Source organism: Panthera onca, chromosome A3, assembly GCF_046562875.1.
Source record: "Panthera onca isolate mPanOnc1 chromosome A3, mPanOnc1 haplotype 2, whole genome shotgun sequence".
Classification (NCBI taxonomy): domain Eukaryota; kingdom Metazoa; phylum Chordata; class Mammalia; order Carnivora; family Felidae; genus Panthera; species Panthera onca.
In genome coordinates this window covers 43981642-44001249 of record NC_138341.1, presented here as the reverse complement: position 1 = coordinate 44001249, position 19608 = coordinate 43981642, and the positions used below count along the sequence as shown (strand labels likewise).

General features: G+C 35.1%; 1 long non-coding RNA gene across 1 annotated transcript in view; it reads right to left on the bottom strand.

Annotated features, from left to right (window-relative positions):
• LOC132687706 (uncharacterized) overlaps positions 1–17955 on the bottom strand; it is a 110997-nt gene extending 93042 nt beyond the window's left edge. The window contains exon 1 of the long non-coding RNA XR_009614235.3: positions 17752–17955. This is a non-coding gene — a long non-coding RNA (uncharacterized LOC132687706). The remainder of the gene's footprint in view (positions 1–17751) is intronic.
• Positions 17956–19608: the final 1653 nt, after the last annotated feature.

The following is a 19608-nucleotide window of genomic DNA, read 5'->3' as shown; positions in this document are numbered from 1 at the left end:
TTTTCTTTTCTATGTTACCATCTACTCTAATGACTGTTCTTTCCTCTTCCTTCCTTTCTTCTCTCCTGCTTGATTTTCAGAGTCCAACAGTCAACACTTGGAAACAGATCAAACGCTAAATCTGAGCTATTCTTTCCATTATTTGTTAATAAAAATTGTAAAGCAAACAGATAAGATTTTATGATAAAAATATTGTAGGACTTTGGCAAAATCAGGGGTACATGTGGGGATTGTTAGTGCTCTCTTGGAAAGCATCCCTATAATTGAATGCTATCACTGCTTCCAATGATAATTTTCAAGACATCAAGGATGAAATTGGCCTTTAGGTTGAAAGTGTTAGCATTACCTTTTAAACTCAGATGAATGAATAGTTTTAATAGTACTTGCTTTAATGGATACAAGGCCCTTATCAATGTTTGATTTCTAGGTTTAATTCATTTTTAAGATCTTATTTTTCTCTAGAAGTGAGGGATTTTTTTCTTCAAAGTTCATTTCTAATTTAGTTTTCAGACCAGAGTTGGCTGGTATACTCATTTTTCATCATATGAGAGAACATTGGCAACACAGTTATGCTTCAAGCAGAATTTTACTGGAGTGGAACCCAAAATCATTTAACCTGAATGGATAACACATTGGCAAATCCTCATCTCTTGGGTGTGTTTGTGTGTTAAGTCACAATATAACTTCAATAATTGGGGTTTCTTTCTGCAGTCAAGAGTCTATCAAATTATAGAAAAGTGTCAAACAAGGCTAATTTGAGTAAATTCGGACTAACGCAGATTTTGAATTCTTTTGAAGCTTGAATAATGAAATATTTTAAAATAAAACAGGTTTTATTACATTTGTATTGTGATAAAATTAGAATGCTAATATATTCATTGCCATCAATAGTTTTTCAAAAGATGCCAGCTTATTAATGAGGTTTTTTTCAAGGTATCAAAAGTACTTTAAAGCAGCCTATACTCATAAGAAATTTGTACATTATCTTCAAAATCATTTTGACATGACTAATTAGTTAAGTAAATTCTGCCTTTTCCATATTGCCCCAAATCTCAGGGTAGGTCTTTACATATTGTGAATGTTTAACAATAACAACAACACATAATTTATTGGCTAATTAATCGGTGTCAGGTACTTTTGAAAGTTTTCTAAATGTATACATTGATTTAATTGTCATAACAATTATATGAAGTAGATACTTTTCCATCCCTGTTCTGCAGGTAAAGAAACTAAGGCACAGGGAAGTTAAATAATTTGACCACAGTCCAATGGCAAGCATATATTGGAGCCATATTTGAACCAAAGCAGGCTGCCCATATGCCCACTTCTCCCGAGCACTGTTCTACTCTGCCTTTGAATAAATGGTCTGATATATTTATTATTTGATAAATTCAAAGGTAAACTTCAAGAGGAGGGATTTGGTATTTGTGAGTTGTCTACTGTGTTCAAGGAACCCTGCTGGATGATCTGTGTAATTCATATATGTGATAGGGTTTTATTCTCCTCACTTTTTAGATGAAGAAAATGATTCTGAAAAATCTTAATTAACAATTCAGATGGCCACTCAGATCTGTTCATTCTAAAGCCCTGGTTCTTTCTATTTAATTACATTGCCTCTGAATGTTTTCTGAAATTTGGTCATAGGTCAGAAGAAAAAGAATAATTAAGCTTTCTTTTACTTGAAACTACAAGGATGAAGTAGAGTACTTATTAAAAAAAGAAAGCTCTTTTATCTAACAATCGTGGTTGTAAATAGCCTGGTTTTGATGTATCCGTGGAAGGTGAAAAGAGAAAATAAAATAAAAAGCAAAATGGGTTTGCTGTCTGTTATTGAATTAAATATTATTTGGATAATACTAAACAGTGTTTAAGAAAATTAAGTTTAAGTCTAAGTTATAAAATTTACTCTGTTTAAGCAGTGCTTCACTTTTTTAAGCTTTTTAAATCAGTAAATAAGAGGGTTGACCTATCAAGAATTTTCATTGTGTTGTCACAATGTGTCACATTGTATTGTCAGATTATATTTTAAGCAGATGATATATATGTGAACACAAATGAAAATGTTTTGTGTGAAGTAGAAAAGCTGGGTTTGACATTTGCCCAATAAGAACTTAATTTTGCCTGCTCTATGGCCTTCACATGACTACAAAAAACAATATAAAATCAGTAAGTAGATTGTACAAGGTCTGTTCCACCTCTGGTATTCTACAACCAGCGACAGAGAACTACAACACTTGTTTTCATCATGAAACTCACAAGACGGCAGTCCTGAATGCAGTGTGGTCCAATGGGTATAGCCAGGTTTGCTCTATGAACTAACTTTATTTTTACACCTTTCACCTCAATTCAATATTAGAATGCAAGAAGTAAAATTTCCATTATATAATAAATTTGAACCCACTTTAATTTGGAAAATGTTATTCCACTCATGAACTTATGTATTTAATAATAATTAGTAAATAGATCACTTGAGACATACCTCAAAATAATTGCAACACACTTTCATTAAGACACCATTGACAAGAATTGATCTATGCCTTAGATAATGCTAATGGCTTGATGTTTGAGGAGCGGGAGGATTAAGCACATGTAGTGATGCTCCCTGCAAATAAAAATAATTCTCAAACAAGTTTTACAAATGCTGAGGAAAGAAGTCTGTTAAAGCCTAAGATAGGATAAGTGTATCATACAACTGCTTTGTGACATCTCTAAAAACAATGTGAATGCAGGTGATAGCATTAATTAGGATTTGTTTGGTAACAATCTCAAAATATTAGTGGTTTTAAACAACCAAGATTGATTTCTTGCTTACATAAAGTATGTTGAGAGTCCACGCATTTTTCCAGGTTACCTGTCCTTCATCTGAAGAACCAAGATTGCGCTTTTATAAAAATATTTACTTTCTGGATCATGGAAACAGGTAAGGAAAGCAACCGGAAATATTGGTGAACAGCACTAATATCTACCACAGTGGTAAATGAGTAAAGGTCTGAGCATGTCCCAACTTCATGCTGCTTTTTTTGCCCAGCAAATTTCTAATTTGACCCATTTTATCCCTATATTTGTTACCTGTTTTCTCACTTTTCATTTAAATACCAAATATTTTAAAAGACATTTTAATTTGCCACAATGCTTAGAATCTAGCTATTAATGACTCGTTCCATTCTTACTGGCCTTGACTGTTGGAAGAAAACTGATATGCTTTATGATTCTGAGCATAAGCATCAGCAATTCATTCAATAGTCTTTTCCTGTTAGTCAAGGAAGAAAACCAGAGGCTAAAGCAGAAGCCTTTAAGCCTGCCTGTTTACTTAGTTCCTGCATCTAGTGACTCACCATTGTGCTGTATTCTTCTATTGTATGGTCTCTCTTTGCTTCATCCACCCATCTCTAGCATCAAATATTACAACAAATAATATTGTATGGCAGGTAGTCATTGAAGGTTTGGGGTAGCAGGGGTTGGGAAATTGTATACTAGTGCATGATGAAGAAAAACTCTAAATTTAATACTAGATCTCTCTCTTCATTACAGTACCTCAGACATCTTCATGTATTTACTCTCCAGGCCCAGTCTCTCACCATATTATTAGATTTCCTCTATCCCTTTCCCACAGGTGTTAGTCAAAAACCTAAACATTTTCATTAACCTGTTAAGAAGAGTTCTCTATCTCCGGACAAGGCCATTATTTACATATCTTGAAACTAACTGAGGTGTTTTACTAAATTAAAAAAAAAATCTCTTAAAGTGCAGAATATTTAGCCACATAAAGAACCACTCAGAAAAGACAAGTAAATAAGAGATATATTTTTCTTTAATACATGCTGGACTGTGGACAGAGTAACCTATAGGAACCATGAATGTCAGATGGGGTCCTTCCTGTTACATTTGTGAGATATGCTGCATACAATGGGCTTTACAAGATCTCACAATTGTCCTAGTATTTTCATCTGATACTGGCCACAAACCTTGTTCTTTTCTTACTGGGTAAATTTCAAAAGCCGAAAAGTTGCATGTGAATCAAGAAAGCTCCATGGAGTTCAGACAAACTTTGAACTCCAACTGGCAGGGAACAGAATTGAAAACTTTACAAAAACACCTTTATTCTCAGGGTCAGCTCAGCAGGGACCAGGTAGTATAGAACAGGTGAGAATGAAAGCTAATCAAGAAAGGAAACCCTTTCAAACAACAACATCAGTCACAAAAGCTGTGTTTCACAATCAGGGTACTAGTAGGGTCGGTTCTTATTGTAACCAAAGCGTCCCTTATGGTTTTCTCCTTGATGCTCAAATCCAGTTCAGAGGAAATGTTCCACTACCGACTTCTTTCTTATGTCTCATAAATAAATCAGCAAGATAAAAATAGCTGCTTCTCTCAAAGCTAAAGCAAAATGAAAGTCAAGGTTTCAGCAATCTTCCTTCACCCTTTTGCTTGTCTGGTTTGGTTTTTGTTGTTGTTGTTGTTGTTGTTGTTGTTGTTTTGTAATAATTTCTAGAATACTCTGAGGGCAAGAATTTTTCAAGGATAAGTACAGGTTGATTTTGAAAGAAAATATTTATAATATTGATTGTTACTTAAAATTTAGGATTGACTAGTTTTATTGGAAAAGTAATCCATGTTATCCTCCTTCAAAAAAATCCACTTGTTTATAGAAATATTTGAGGGTGTAATTGTATTATACCTCTTGCAAGAATCGAAACAGTACTTCCTTTAGAAGTCCTAAAACACATGGGGCTATGAAAATAAACCAAAGGTGGGTTTTCTACTTGTGTCTATGGATAAAATTATCCCGGAAGTTTAGGGAAGCATGTTGTGAGAGAGATTTGTAAATTGAAGTCCCCAAGTAGAGAAGGTTCTGGGAAGTAAGTTTCATCATTTATCGTTGTATGTAAAAAAAAAAAAAAAAAAAATATATATATATATATATATATATATATATACACACACATATACATATATATATATATATATATATATATATATAATTTCAGGAATTTAGCTAGCACTTAGAGTCAGCTTATTTTTCTAATGGCTACAAACACCTCCTTGATCCCTCTTTCTCTGTTCTTCAGAAAGACATGGGAGAGCTTTAGATACCATGAGTAGTATAAGTTTCCTTCTTGGAGACTGTTCTTAGAGCTTTGGTATATGGAGCCTCATTTAATACAGAAAGAGTAATGTGGTCACTCTGGATAAACTAAAACATAATGTTTCATATTCATTAACTTCATATAACATTTCAGAAACTAAGGGCTGTATTATCTTTATCCTCATATTTAGTTACTTAGTCATTTCCAAATTTTGGCAAAAGTGTATCTTTTATCTCAGAGTTACAAATCCCATTGCACAATTTACTTTAAAATGTCACCGTAACTTTCAACTTTGTCTTGGGATATGGAAAGTTGAAAAGACCATCACTCCCACCCACACTTACAATAACAACAAAAAACAGTAATCTACAAAATTACAACCTTCTTGAATGTATCAGGGCTGAACTCACAAGAAAATCAACTAGCCCAAAATATAAGATACTCTTCCAAGGAGAGAGTAAAGGAGTTGCTTGCTTATCTATGGAAGACACAAATCATCATATAACTCACTGTGAGTTTTTAATAAATATAAATCAATATCTGAATGCTGATTGTAGACTAGTATGAAAGTATAGAAATTTTGGAAACTGCAAACCCAAGAGTTCCAGTTCATTGGCTCTTCTCCACTGGCATCACTAAGTTATCATGAGAAATACTGGGAGCAGGGCAAGAGACTAGAAAGAGTATCTCTTATTATAAAGACCTGGGTAAGGGGAACAGCAGCTGCCATGGGAACAAAACTTGAAACCTTGCCCGGATACTTCTTCTCTACTCCCCAAGGAAGAAAATTCAACATCAGCTGGGGGAAAGAACAATAAACTCTGTCATATTCTCAGTACAGATAAATACCTGTCAAAACTGGCAAAAGGAGGGGTGCCTGGGTGACTCAGTAGGTTAAGCATTAAACATCCGACTTCGGCTCAGGTCATGATCTCTTGGTTGTGAGTTCAAGCCTGCAAAGGGCTCTGTGCTGACAGGTCAGCCTGGAGCCTGTTTCAGATTCTGTGTCTCCCTCTGTCTTGGCCCCTCCTCCGACCCACCCCATCCCTCCACTCTCACTCTGTCTCTCTCTCAAAAATAATAAACATTAAAATAATAATAATAATAATAATAATAATAATAACAACTGTTTAAGGGAAACAAAAGAAATCCCTCTTTCCTTGGGGAAGGGACAGGAAAACATCCAGATCATCAAGGATCCCTTTCCACTGGGGACAGGGCCAGATATCTGAGAAAGACTATCCCTGAGACTCAGGGATGTACCATCTGCATAAGACTAAGGCTGAACCAGAAAAACAGAGAAGACTTTCTTCTTCATGTGACCCCTCTCCTCCACCTCCCCTGGCTCTGCCACAGAGCTAGCAAGTGTAAAAGAACAAGTAAGAGCAGTCCAAAATACTGCAGGGGAAGGAGCAAAAGCAAGAAGCAAAATGCTCTTTGTGATACAGGAACAGAGAGGAAATTTAAATGCAGAATTCAGCAAATATTATAAACAATTCTCTAGCTCCACTCTAAACAGAAGGCAATGCTAGAAAAATTTAAAGACTAGTGATGTACTGAGTAAAACCTTAGTAGCAAAAACTCTAATCTCAGCTCAATTCACTCAATCCTCCATGCAAAGGACTAGAAAAAGAAGAGGAAAGCCCATTTCCAAGAATAAATAAGATTTAACTCAATCTCTACTACCTTACAAAAGGTATATCTCTTTCGACCAAAAATGATGAAACCTACAAATGAATAGGGAAAAATAAAAATATTGTCAAGGGACAAAACTGTCAACAGAATAAGATTCAAATATTACAGTGATATTAGGACAGGAGATATAAATAATTATGATTAAAATATTTAATGATCTACTGGAAAAGGTCTATTATATGAATGAACAGGTGATGAATTTTAGCAGAAACTATAATAAAGGATCAAATATAAATGGTAGACATAAAAATACAGTAACATGAAAACTAGTTTCAATAGCTCATCAATAGACTGACAGCTGAGAAAAGAATCAGTGAATATGATTCTAGATCAATAGCTACAATGTAAATTGGAGTACAAAGAGAAAAGCAAATGAAAACAATTGAAGTTTCCAAGATAGACGAGGCAGTTTCATTTGGTCTAACACATATGTAATTGTAATCCCAGAAGGAAGAGCAAGACAGAGAAAAGAAGAAAGATGTTTGAGCAGGTAAGAGCAGATAATTTTGGAAAATTAATGAAAGATACCAAACAACAGATCCAAGGAACTTCTGTAAGACTAAACAACATAAATCTCCCCTCCCATCCACATCCCTCCCCCCCCCCCACATGATATATCCTAATAAAACTCTTGAAAACTAAAAATAAAGAAAAAATCTGGAAGATAATGAGGAATAAAAGACACATTATATATAGAGGAACAAAGATAAGTATTACAACAGGCTTTTTGTTAGAAGTTATTATGCAAATCAGAAGAAAATGGAATGATGTCTTTAAAGTGCTAAAAAGAAAAAAAAATCCTAACAGCAAATATATCTTCAAAATATAAAGGAGGAATAATGATTTTTTTCCAGATAAAGACTAACAAAAAATTCATTGCCAGCATCCCTTCTAAGAAATGTCAAGAGGAATTTCTCCAGGCAGAAAGACTATGACACCAAAAAGCAAATTTCACCTACACAAAGAAATGGAAGAGTGCTCTGAGTGACATACTTGAAGGTAAATACAATATTATTTTGGTATTTTAATTACTTCAAAAAATGCCTGCCTAAACAAAAAGATTATCAATGGTCAGTATATTTATAGCATATGTAAAAGGTAAAATATATTAAAATAATGATGGCAAAAAAGGATAGAGGAAACTGGGAGTCCATTTTTAATAAAGTTTTAATTCTATACATGAAGTAGTATAATATTATTTGAAGGTAGACTGTTATTATTAAAGATGTATACTGCAACTCTATGGTAAACTACAAAATTATTTTAAAAGAGCTATAAATAATAATCCAGTATTGGAAATACAATATAATTATATACAACATTCAATCTGGAACTTATGCTTTCAGGAAAATGGAGTAGGTATGTTTCCCTATTTTCCTAGATACAACTAAATACTCTCAATATTACACATGAAACCCAAAAAGGAGACTCTAGAAAGTGTGGAGAAGAAGGCAGAAGTCCTACTGAACTTGGAACTTCAGGAATGACATGGTGGTGAGTTCTCTGAAATTTCCTTTTATGGGGGCATCTAGGTGGCTCAGTTGGTTAAGTAAGCATCCAACTTTGGCTCAGGTCATGATGTCACAGTTTGTGAGTTTGAGCCCCACATCCAGCTCTGTGCTGATAGCTCAGAGCCTGGAGCCTGCTTCAGATTCTGTGTCTCCCTCTCTCTCTGCCTTCCACTGTTTGTACTCCGTCTCTGTCTCTGTCTCTCTCTCTCTATCTCTCTCAAAAAAATAATATTAAAAAAAATAATTTCCTTTTATGTCACATATTCCAGTCTTGGAGGCAAAGAAGCTAGGACACTGAAACACTAAGGGGCACAGACCCAAGAGGAAAAACAATAATGACAATAAACACAACAACAAAAACCTGAATTCCCTAGTCAAAGACCAGGAAGTGGTAGCCAGGCAAGGAAGAAAACCCTTTGACAGTATTCTCTACTCCAGCCAAGCACCACAGAAAAAAAACTGTGGTTCCACCTGTACTCATGACAACAAAGATCAAGTGGGAATCCTAGACATCTTTTCTTGGAAGACTGTAATGATATATGCCCTAACTGTGCTGGGTGGTGTCAGAAGGATGAACAGGAAGCCAGGACCTTTATTCCTACTGGACACTAACATTGGACACTTATTCCAGTGGCAATAGAAACCACGTGCAAAGCCAAGATTTCTAGCCACAGCAGTAACAAGAACCATAGTCCTCCCCAAAAAAGTGGTATCAGAAGAGGTCTAGTGGACAGTCAGCATTTTCCTCATTTCCCAGCAATTATGAGATCAATGCAACTACAGTGTCAGTGGAGACTACATAGGGAGCCAGAATTCTCACCCCTACTCAACAGTAATGAGGAGCCCCCTTCCCTCAGGTATACACAGTATCCAAGTAGAGAATCTAGGCTTCTATCTCCTACTATCAGTAACTATGTAGCAATCCCCTTCTTCTGCCAGAGTGGTGTCAGAAAAAGTCAGCTAGAATATATGGTATAATTAAGATCCTTTGACATAATACAAAAATGATCAGGATACAATTGAAAAAGCACTCATGCTAAGGACCAGAAAGATCTCAAATTGACTAGACAAATTAATAAACATCAAGATGTTAGATTTTAGAATCATCTGACAAAAAAAGATAACTAATCAGTATGATATAAGTGAAAAACTACAAACAGGCTTGAAACAAAATTTAAAAGAATAAAAAGTTCCATCCAAGAAATTTAAAAATCAACAAAGAAATAGAAGATAAAAAGAAGAACTATATGGAAATTATAAAACAGGAAAATACAGTAACTCAAATAAAAATCTTAGTAGATGAACACAGCAGCAGAGAGGAGAGACAGAGGAAAAAAATCAGCTAACAGGAGATAGAGTAATAGAAATTAGCAAATGTAGATAGTGAGAGAAAGTAGCCAGATAAAACTGATAGCCTAAGGGAACTGTGGGACTATAACAAAAACTCTAGCATGAATGTATTGTTGAAATCAAAGAAAAAAAGGAGAAAGATGTTGGGCTGTAAATATACTCAAAGAGACCATCACTGAAACTCCAAATTTGGTAAGATATATAAGTCTACAGATTTTAAAAAATGAGTAAACCCCAAACAGTATATATACAAAGAAATCCACACTACGAGCCACCTGAAAGCTAGAGACAAAAGTTCTTTAAAGCAATAAGAGAGAAATGACAATTTGCCTGTAAAGGAAAAACATTTGTAGGACAGTAGATTTCTCATTAGAAACCATGGAAACCAAAAGGAAATTGCAGAATATTTTTCAGGTGCTAAATGTAAATATTGTCAACCTGGAAACCTATACACCCAGAAAAAATATCCTTCAAGAATGAAGAGGTAATTAAGAACTTCTCAGTTGAAGGTGTGCCTGGGTGGCTCAGTTGGCTAAGCATCTGACTTCGGCTCAGGTCATGATCTCACGGTCTTTGGGTTCAAGCTCCACATTGGTCTCTGTGCTGACAGCTCAGAGCCTTGAAACTGCTTCAGATTCTGTGTCTCCCTCTTTCTCTGTCCCTCCCTTGTTTGCGCTCTCTCTGTCTCTCTCTCTCTCAAAAAATTCTGATATGAAGAAAAATGAAGATTTGTCACCATCAGACTCACTCTAAATGAATGGCTAAAGGATGTTCTCTAAACAGAAAGTAAATAACAAGGAAGGACCTTTAGCATATCTAGAATGAAGAAAGAACACAGTAAGCAAAAATATGGGTTAAATGTAGTAGGCTTACCTTCTCTTGTGTGTTATAAATTGTGTTTGATGTTTGAAGCAAAAAATTATAACACCATCTGATTTTGCTTAAATATATGTAAACAAAATATTGAAGAAGCTATATTGTAAATGCAGGAGGGTATGGAGACATGAAGAAGGCAGGGTTTCTGTACTTCACTCAAACTGTAAGATTATGACACCAGTGGTCTGGAATATGTTATGTATATATAATATAAAACCTATATCAACCCCTATAAAAGTTGGAAAAAGATACATCCAAAAACACTATATGGAAATAAAAATGAAATTCAAAAAAAAATGTTTAAGTTATTGAAAGGAAGGCATAAAAAAAGAAAACACTGAAACAAAAATGGAGAATAGAAAATAAAAATGTCAGGCTTGTGTCCTAAACTATCAATAATTAAACATAATTTCTCTACTTAATAGCACATTCAAGTGATGACAATACATACACCAAGATAGACAATGTTCTGGGCCATTAAAAAAAAAAAAACTGAATAATTAAAAAGAAAAAGAAGTCATATAGAGTGTGTTCCTAGCAACAATGAATTAAACTAGAAACCAATAAAGATAACAGAAAAATGTGCATATATTTCCAAACTAAAAACAAACAAACAAACAAACAAACAAATAACACCTCCCCCTCTTCTAAGTAATCATGATGCCAGGTGGAAGTCTAAATAGATATTCTAAAGTACATGGAACTGAATGAAAATAAAAACACAACATATCACAACGTATGGTATGCAGGTCAGCAGTGCTGAGAAGAAAGTTCATACTGCTAAATGCATATCTTTGAAAAGAGAAAACATTCAAATCTATACTGTAAACTTCCATCTCAAGAACTTAGAAGAGAAAGGGTAAACAAACCAGAAGAAAGTAAATAAGAAAAATCAGGAGAAATTAATAAAAATAGATAAAATACAGAAAGTCAATGAAACATAGATTGGTTCTCTGAAAATATCAATGAAAATTGACAAACATTTAGCGTGATTGAGGAAAAAAAGAAAAAGCCATAAATAATATAAAACTAGTATTAGAGACCTCACTATAGACTACAGACATAAAAAGGATAATAAAGAAATTCAATTAATTATTCTATAAACATAAATTTAACAATGTAGATGAACTAGATCAATTCCTCTAAAGGTGCAAACTAGCACAACTCAGCCAATATGATACAGGTAATTTAAATAGTCATATAACATTTAAGGACAGAAAATAGGTAAGGATATAGAACAACACGGCCAACAAACTTAATCTAATTGACATTTTACAGATAATTCCACCTAACAACAGTGATTTTTTTTTTTTTCCAGGTGCATATTTAGGTGAGACATTCATCAAGAGAGACTATATTCATGGCAAACAAGTGAAAAAATATTTTGAGAGTAAAACCACTTTGATATGTCAAAAATAACATATGGTGGAGTTGTATTAACATGATTAAACACTGTTAAAAGAGCAGGAACACTAATACAATGAAAAATTTTCATATTCAATTTTTTTTTCTTTTGCAGGCTATGTAGGTGTTATCTTTGTTTTGACTAAATAGACATTAATATACAGTATTTCATATATTTTTATAAGAAGAATGAATCCTATTTTTAAGTAGAAGTCAAAATCTTCAATTTTATAAAATAAAGCTAATTCTAGGGACAGAGATGAAAATATTACCAAGCTGAATTTGAGATTGTTATAATAGTACTATTCGTGAAAAATCCCATTGTAAATTAAACAAAAGCAAAACTAAAAGAAATAAGCAACAGCAGCAACCACTCCCCATAATCATCTCCCCGTTTATATGGGAGACATTTTATCGTTAATAATCTTAAGTTAAGTGCACTGAAAGATGCGGTTAGAATTGGGCTGAGCAATTTGGGGGTGGTAGTATGCCATTAGAGCAGCCAGAGCACTTAAACTGCCATGAACTCTCACCACTTAGCAGGAGGCTAAGAAAAGGAAAGCTCATCATAAGTGGTGGAGGCAGGAGGTTAAACGAAAGCATTCAGTGGATAGGTTGGCCATCAAAATGAACACATTCAGAGAATAAATGAGTAAGTCAGTGGATCAATGTAAAGAACTTTACCCAGCACTTAGAAGGAAAGGATAAAGCGATGAAATGAGGGAGGCAGAAGTTAAAGTGTCAACATCAGTGTAATAAGAGCACCAGGAACACTAATAATTACACAGTGGGGAGGAAATATCTGAACCTGAGCATTTCCTGAAATTGAAGAAAAATAATTAATCCTTTAATTTGTAAGAGTTTATTTAATGCCAAATAAGATTAAATGTTGTGTATCATGAATTGCCATATATACAAACTACTGAAATCATCAAAGACAAAAAGAAGCAGATCTGATTTACTGAGGAACAAGATTCATGAACATCGGAGAACGATCTCAGCAGAAGGGGGGATACGGTGTTAGAAAATCACATTTGTAAATACTTCACGTGCATAGCCCTCCTTTGTTTGATTTCATTTAAAAACATTTTTTTTAAGTTTATTTATTTAAAGAGACAGCAAGTGAATGGGGTAGGGACAGAGAGAGAGGAGAGAGCGAGAAAATCTCAAGCAGGTTCTGGAGCCCAACGTGGGGCTTGAACTCACAAACTGTGAGACCATGACCTGAGCCGAAATCAAGAGTCAGTCACTTAACCGACTAAGACACTCAGGCATCCCTGTTTGTCTTCACTTTTAATTAAGGCCCCCAATTTTAGATTTGAGGAAACCACCAGCACTGTAGTCAGTTAATAAAAAACAATTTTTATTTGATACTAATCCTAATATCAGCTCTGTGTAGTGTCAGGTCACATGGCAGAGTGAAATCCATTTGATGTTATAACTGCCAAGGTACTTAGACTGGGAAGAGTGATTAACAAAGGATGGATATGGTGGGGGCCAGTAAAGAGAGGGGAAGATACCAGGTTCAGAATAAATATATACAATATATAATATGTATTTCATATATGCACACACACAAAATATAGATAATTATACAACAGAGTAGTAATTTTAGGTGACAGAAATTCTATGTACAATAGAATCACACCAACTCTTTTTACTTCTGTTTCAGGCAGGATGAAATAATAGGAAACTGTATGACACTCATGTTCTAAACATTTGAAAAAAATCGCTTTAAAATAATTTCTTGAAATGTATCAATGACCTGATGGTCTAATAATAAATATTTCAAGGTCAAAGATGGCTTAAGGAAGTAGGAATTCCGACAGGTAAATTGGGCATTAAAGCAATTTTTCCTTTGAGAACATTTGCTGAAACTGAAGACCACAGAGTTTTGATTTTAGCAGCCCCTCAGTGTGTAGAGAAGAGGAAGGAAGTCTAGGACTTATCCAAGTGGAGAGTCCAAGAGAAACAAGCCTACCCTTGACACAACGTTGACCCTGAAATACAGCACCTCTCATGTAAAGATGAATTAGAAATAAACCCGATATTCCTTTGTTACTAACAGTGTATAATTCAAGTCAAAACAGGCCCTACAGTGAAAAATCTATGTTAGAAATAATTCATGATCACTAAACTGTGTGTGATCACCTGTATGTGAAGTCCCAGTTTGCATGTTCCTAGTGTTCTAAGGGGATTTTGAGTTAAAAAGTGGCTTTTCAGTGTTCTCATGTTCTTGATTAAAGGAAACATTTCTCTTTTGGAGGAACTTATCTTCAATCAGGCAGTAAAGCTTCCTGATAGACTAATTTTAAAAACTACAATATTTCCATTCAAAAATCTCTCTCTCTCTCTCTCTCTCTCTCTCTCTCTCTCGATCACACACACACGAACCACTAAAAAAACACTAGCAGAAAATATAAAATCAAATCCCTAAATCTTCAGATACTGTGATTTATCAAGTGAAGAACATAACAATTTGTTAAATATACTTAAATAAAAAAGAAGGAATTGCAAACTTAATATCTGAAACTTAAAAACAAGTTAATTATACTCACAAAATAATCAAACATAACCGCTAAAACTGAAAACTAACACGAAATTTCTTAAAAGAACACATTGAACAGGATTAGAGAGACTAAAGAATTACTTGTAAGATAGATTTGGGGGAAAAATGTCTAGAAAGTAGGAAAGTGAAACAGATGAAAAGTGTTAAACAAAAAGAGTAGAGAAAAAATTAGGCAAAGAAATATTTGAAGTAATAATGATTTAGAACTGTCTTGGTCAGTTTGGGCTGCCATAACAAAATACCATAGACTAGATAGTGTAAACCACTAAAATTTATTTTTCATAGTTTTAAAGCTGGGAAGTCCAAGTTTCAAGGTGCCAGCAAATTTGATTTCTGGTGAAAACTCCTTCCTGGCTTGCAGGCAGCTATTTTCTTTCTGTGTCCTCACATGACAAAGAGATTAAAAAAAACAACCTGAGGTCTTTTCTTAGAGGGGCACTAATCCCAACATTAGGGCCCAAACCTCATGACCTGATGTAGTCTGTTACCTCTCAAAGGCATCTCCAAATACTATTGCACTGGAGATTAGGACTAACAAACATTTTCAAGAATTTATAAAAGACATGAACATCATGGATTCAAGATGCCAAAAATCCCAATCATGACAAATAAAAATGAATCTCCATCAAGATACATCAGAATGAGTCTAACACTGCAAAGGAAAAATATTTCAACCAGGGAGAAAAGACAGATATTCTAAAAAGGAGTAAACATTGGACTGACAGCTGCCTTCTAACAAAAATAATAGAAACCAGATGACCAAAAATGACACTGTCAATATATTAATATTCTTGTTCAATCTAGGATTGTATAGCTTACAAAACATTCTTTTGGCAATAGGGGAAAAATAAAGATTTGTTCAAACAAAAAGATAATTTTCTACCAACCAACACTTACTCATGAAAAGTTTAAGGTTATAGTTCAGACAGAAGGAAAGTATCCAAGGTAGAATATCTGAGAAATGTAAATTAATGATGAACAATGAAAATGGTGAATATATGGGTAAATGTGAACAAGTAATTTTGAATTACTTGTAGTTGGAACACCTGGGTGGCCTAGTTGGTTAAGCATCTGACTCTTGATTTCAGCTAACAGTTCATGAGTTCAAGCCCTGCATCTGGCTCTGCGCTGACAGTGCTGAGCCTTCTTGAGATTCTCTCTCTCCCTCTCTCTCTGCCCCTCCCCCACTTACACTCACTCACTCTCAAAGTAAATAAATAAATTTTAAAAATATATCAATGCAGGTCTAAAAGAACAAAAACAATACCATGGACTTTTACCAATTATAGTTGAAGTGCTTTATAATCTTTGTTAATATTTTAAGGTAAGAAAAGTAAGAAGACTGTTGCGATTATACCCTAAATGTGCACATCAAAATATCTAAAATAATAAAATAGAAATAAAGTATATAACCTCCAAACTACTGGATAGTTAACTAAGAAAAATTACTCAAATTAAGGTAGGAAAGAAGAGACATTTTTAAAAGGGGTACAAGTAGCACAAAATAAGGTAACAGAGGGAACTGTAAATGGGGTAATACAGCTACAATAAAAGTAAATGGACCAAATGTTACATTTTGAAAGACTGTCAGAATAGAAATTTTTAATTCAGATACTTGTTATAAGAAAAAGATATGACTTAACTATGCATAAAATTTAGAAATTGGAAGAATATATGCTAGGGAAGTTATAATCAAATTAAAGCTGGTATAACTATACTATACATAATCAAAATCCTCATCAAATCAAATCAAGTCCCCAAGATAGTCTCAAAACATATAAAACAAAAATTGACAGAACTAAAAAAAAAAATCTATCATCAAATTGAGATTTAACAAATTTCTATGATTAACTGATAGATACAATAGATGAAAAATCAGCAAACATAGAAGAGATTAATGATGCATTTAAAAATAATGTTTAATCAGTTCTAGAACAGTGAAATGAGGAATAGGTGAACTTGCTCTCTGTATAAATAATAAAAATAAAAGCAAAACAACTAAAATCAACCAGTGCAGACATTTGGCAATTAAATGAAGTCACGAATCAACGGAATATTCTCTATCCCAGGGAATCTACAGACACTTTAATATCAGCAGTCTGGGGCATTTTCATGTATGGCTTTTCCCATATCTCCTCCCATCCCAGTGCTACTGTTACCAGGATCTGGCAGCATTGTGGACAACAGTAATATATGACCACTTGGAGATCTGTTAAAAGCACCATCTCTAGGGTATAGTCAGTATTTGTGTGAACTTGCAGTTACCCGGTAAACTTCTATTGTCAAACATTTGGTGGCTATTTCATTTGATTTAAGCTCAACTCACAAAGGAGTTGCAGCCTACCTCCAAGGCATTTCCAAAACAACAGCTAACTGCTAGCAATGTCTCATCGCCTAAGGTTGTGATTTCAGCTGGGGAAACAAGAACTTGTCTGGGAATTAAAAAGGAAATCCTGGAAAACATATGTGGTTCTTTTGCCTGACTTCTTTCACTTCGAATAATGTTTTTATGGTTCTTTAAACCATTTTGGTACTTTTTTGGCATGTTTGTCAAATTACTGAAGCATTTGCTTCTTTGGCCTTTACCCCTGAATGTGGTTGGGGAAGGGAGAAAAAGAGAAGGAGAAGATGGTGAGAATGCTGATACATAAACTTTGCTGTGAATCTATCTTTTAAGTGAAAGATGAGAATAGAGAGCCAGTAAAAGGGAAAGGAGAGACTCAGTGGGACAAGAATAATCCCAAAGTTAATTATAACAGTAAACAGTAGCTACTATATTATGTTACTGAATATCAGGCACTCTACCAAGCAAAGGCATATACTAACACATTTTATTCACTTCATGCTCACAGCAACCTGGTAAGGCAACTTTATTAATTTCATAGATGAGGAAATACATGTTTAGCGATATTAGAGTTTCACAGAAATAGGTTGAACATCACTCTGAAGCCTATATTCTTAATTCTGTCTCACCAATAAATAAAAATGTTACAACAGGACAGAGTTGCAGCAGAATTGCTAATGAGGGGGAAGGGAAGAAAGTGCCATCAAGTACCCCAATAAACCTATGGCCTCCTTTTCAGGACAGTTAAGTAAATTGTGAGGGTTGGAACATATGACAGTCATTGTATAACCTTGGTGTAACCTCATGTATTAGTTTTCTATCCCTGTGTTCTACCCACATTAGTTCAGGTGAGGTATAATGAGACCAGATACAGCTGAAGAAAGAGATACTGGCAAGAGTTTTATGTTTACTCACAGTTGCCTGAGAAGAAGACCGCCATGACACTCTGGGGGAAGCGCTGGGGTCAGTCAGGAGGCAAAGAGAAGGAAACCACTGGCAGGCGCATTTGTTGTGGTTTCCATGGAAAGGAATGGGTGAGGTGAGCAGGTTCTAGAGCACAGGGGCTGTCCCTGAGAGTCTGGTAACTGAACCTGGGAGTATTAGGGTGGGTGTGTGGTGGCCCAGAGGGTAAGAGCCAGATAGGGGAATTGATTGGGATCTGGATTCAGCTGCTTAAGAAAGAGAACTGACCTGCCTCTACTGAGGGCATCAAAACTGGGTCAAAATAGCATTAAGAAACAAAACAAAAGAAACAAACAAAAAATATTGGGGCACCTGGGTGGCTCAGTTGGTTAAGCGTCCAACTTTGGCTCAGGTCGTGATCTCCCGGTTTGTGGGTTTGAGCCCCACGTCGGGCTTTGTGCTGACAGCTCAGAGCCTGGAGCCTGCTTCAGATTCTGTCTCCCCCTCTTTCTGCCCCTCCCATGCTCATGCTTTGTCTCTGTCTCTGTCTCTCAATAATAAATAAACGTTAAAAAAATTAAAAGAAAAAAAACACAAACAACAAAAACCTATATGCATACTGTTGTGATGAAATTATAAAGCTAGTATCTAAAAATGAGTCAAATTTGTATCTTGCATTTCTTCAAATCAGAAGCCGAGTGGGTCCAGCTGATGTGTCTGCTTAGAAATCAGAGTGTCAGCTCAAGGGAAAATCCTGCTTCCACGTTCATACAACTTGTTGATACAATTCAGTTCCGTGTTATTATAGGACTGCAAGCCCTATTCCCTTGCTGGCTGTTGGCCCAGGGGGACTTTCTCAGCTTCTAGAGGATGTCTGCCTTCTTTGGCTAGTGGATCCCTTCCTCCATCTTGAAAGGCAACAATGGCACAAATACTTCTTATGCTTGAAATCTCTTTGACCTCTTTCTGCTTCATCTCTCCTTGTGGCCAGAGAAAATTCTCCACTGCTAATGACTCATATACTTAGACTGGGCACACCTGGATAATCCAGGATCCTCTCCCATCTCAACTTGAAGCATATCTGCAAAATCCCTTTACCATATAAAGTAATGTATTCGGAGATACCATGGATCAGGGTGTATTCATCTTTGACAGGTCATTATTCTGCCTAATATACTTAGATAAGGTAAATTATCAACATCCAGGTCCATAGCTAGAATAAAATCTCAGGCTGCCACACCTTCACTGATTCACCACAGATCCAGCACCACAAGTGCTTGGCAACCTGCAGGACTCCAGGAAATATCAGAGGACACCTGGGAGCAGTTGAGGCAGAAAAATTGACCAATGGAAGGATTTTAATTATAAGTTCTTTTACGTCTTTTAAGAGAATAAATAAGTATGTAAAGGCATAAATAAGAGGTCATTTGTGGTTTCTGAATTCTACTTCTGCCTTATTTCAAAGAACCCATCTTTCAATTTTCTTTGTTTTTTTCAATTTATTTCTTTAATTTTTTTTAAATGTTTATTCATTTTTGAGATACAGAGAGACCAAGGGCAAGCAGGGGAGGGGCAGAGAGAGAGGGAGCAGACTCCAGGCTCTGAGCTGTTAGCACAGAGTCCGATGTGAAGTCCGAACTCATGAACTGCAAGATCTAAAGTTGGACTCTTAACTGACCGAGCCACCCAGGCACCCTCTGTTTTTCTTTTTTTTCTTTTTCTTTTTTTTCTTTTTTTCTTCAATTTTAATAAAATTGAATTTGAAAGTAATATTACAAATTCAAATGCAACAGTTTGAATGAAGATGGGCATCTCATGTACAAAATACTTGGAGAAGTTAAAGCTAAACTGGCAAATTGAGTGCAGCAT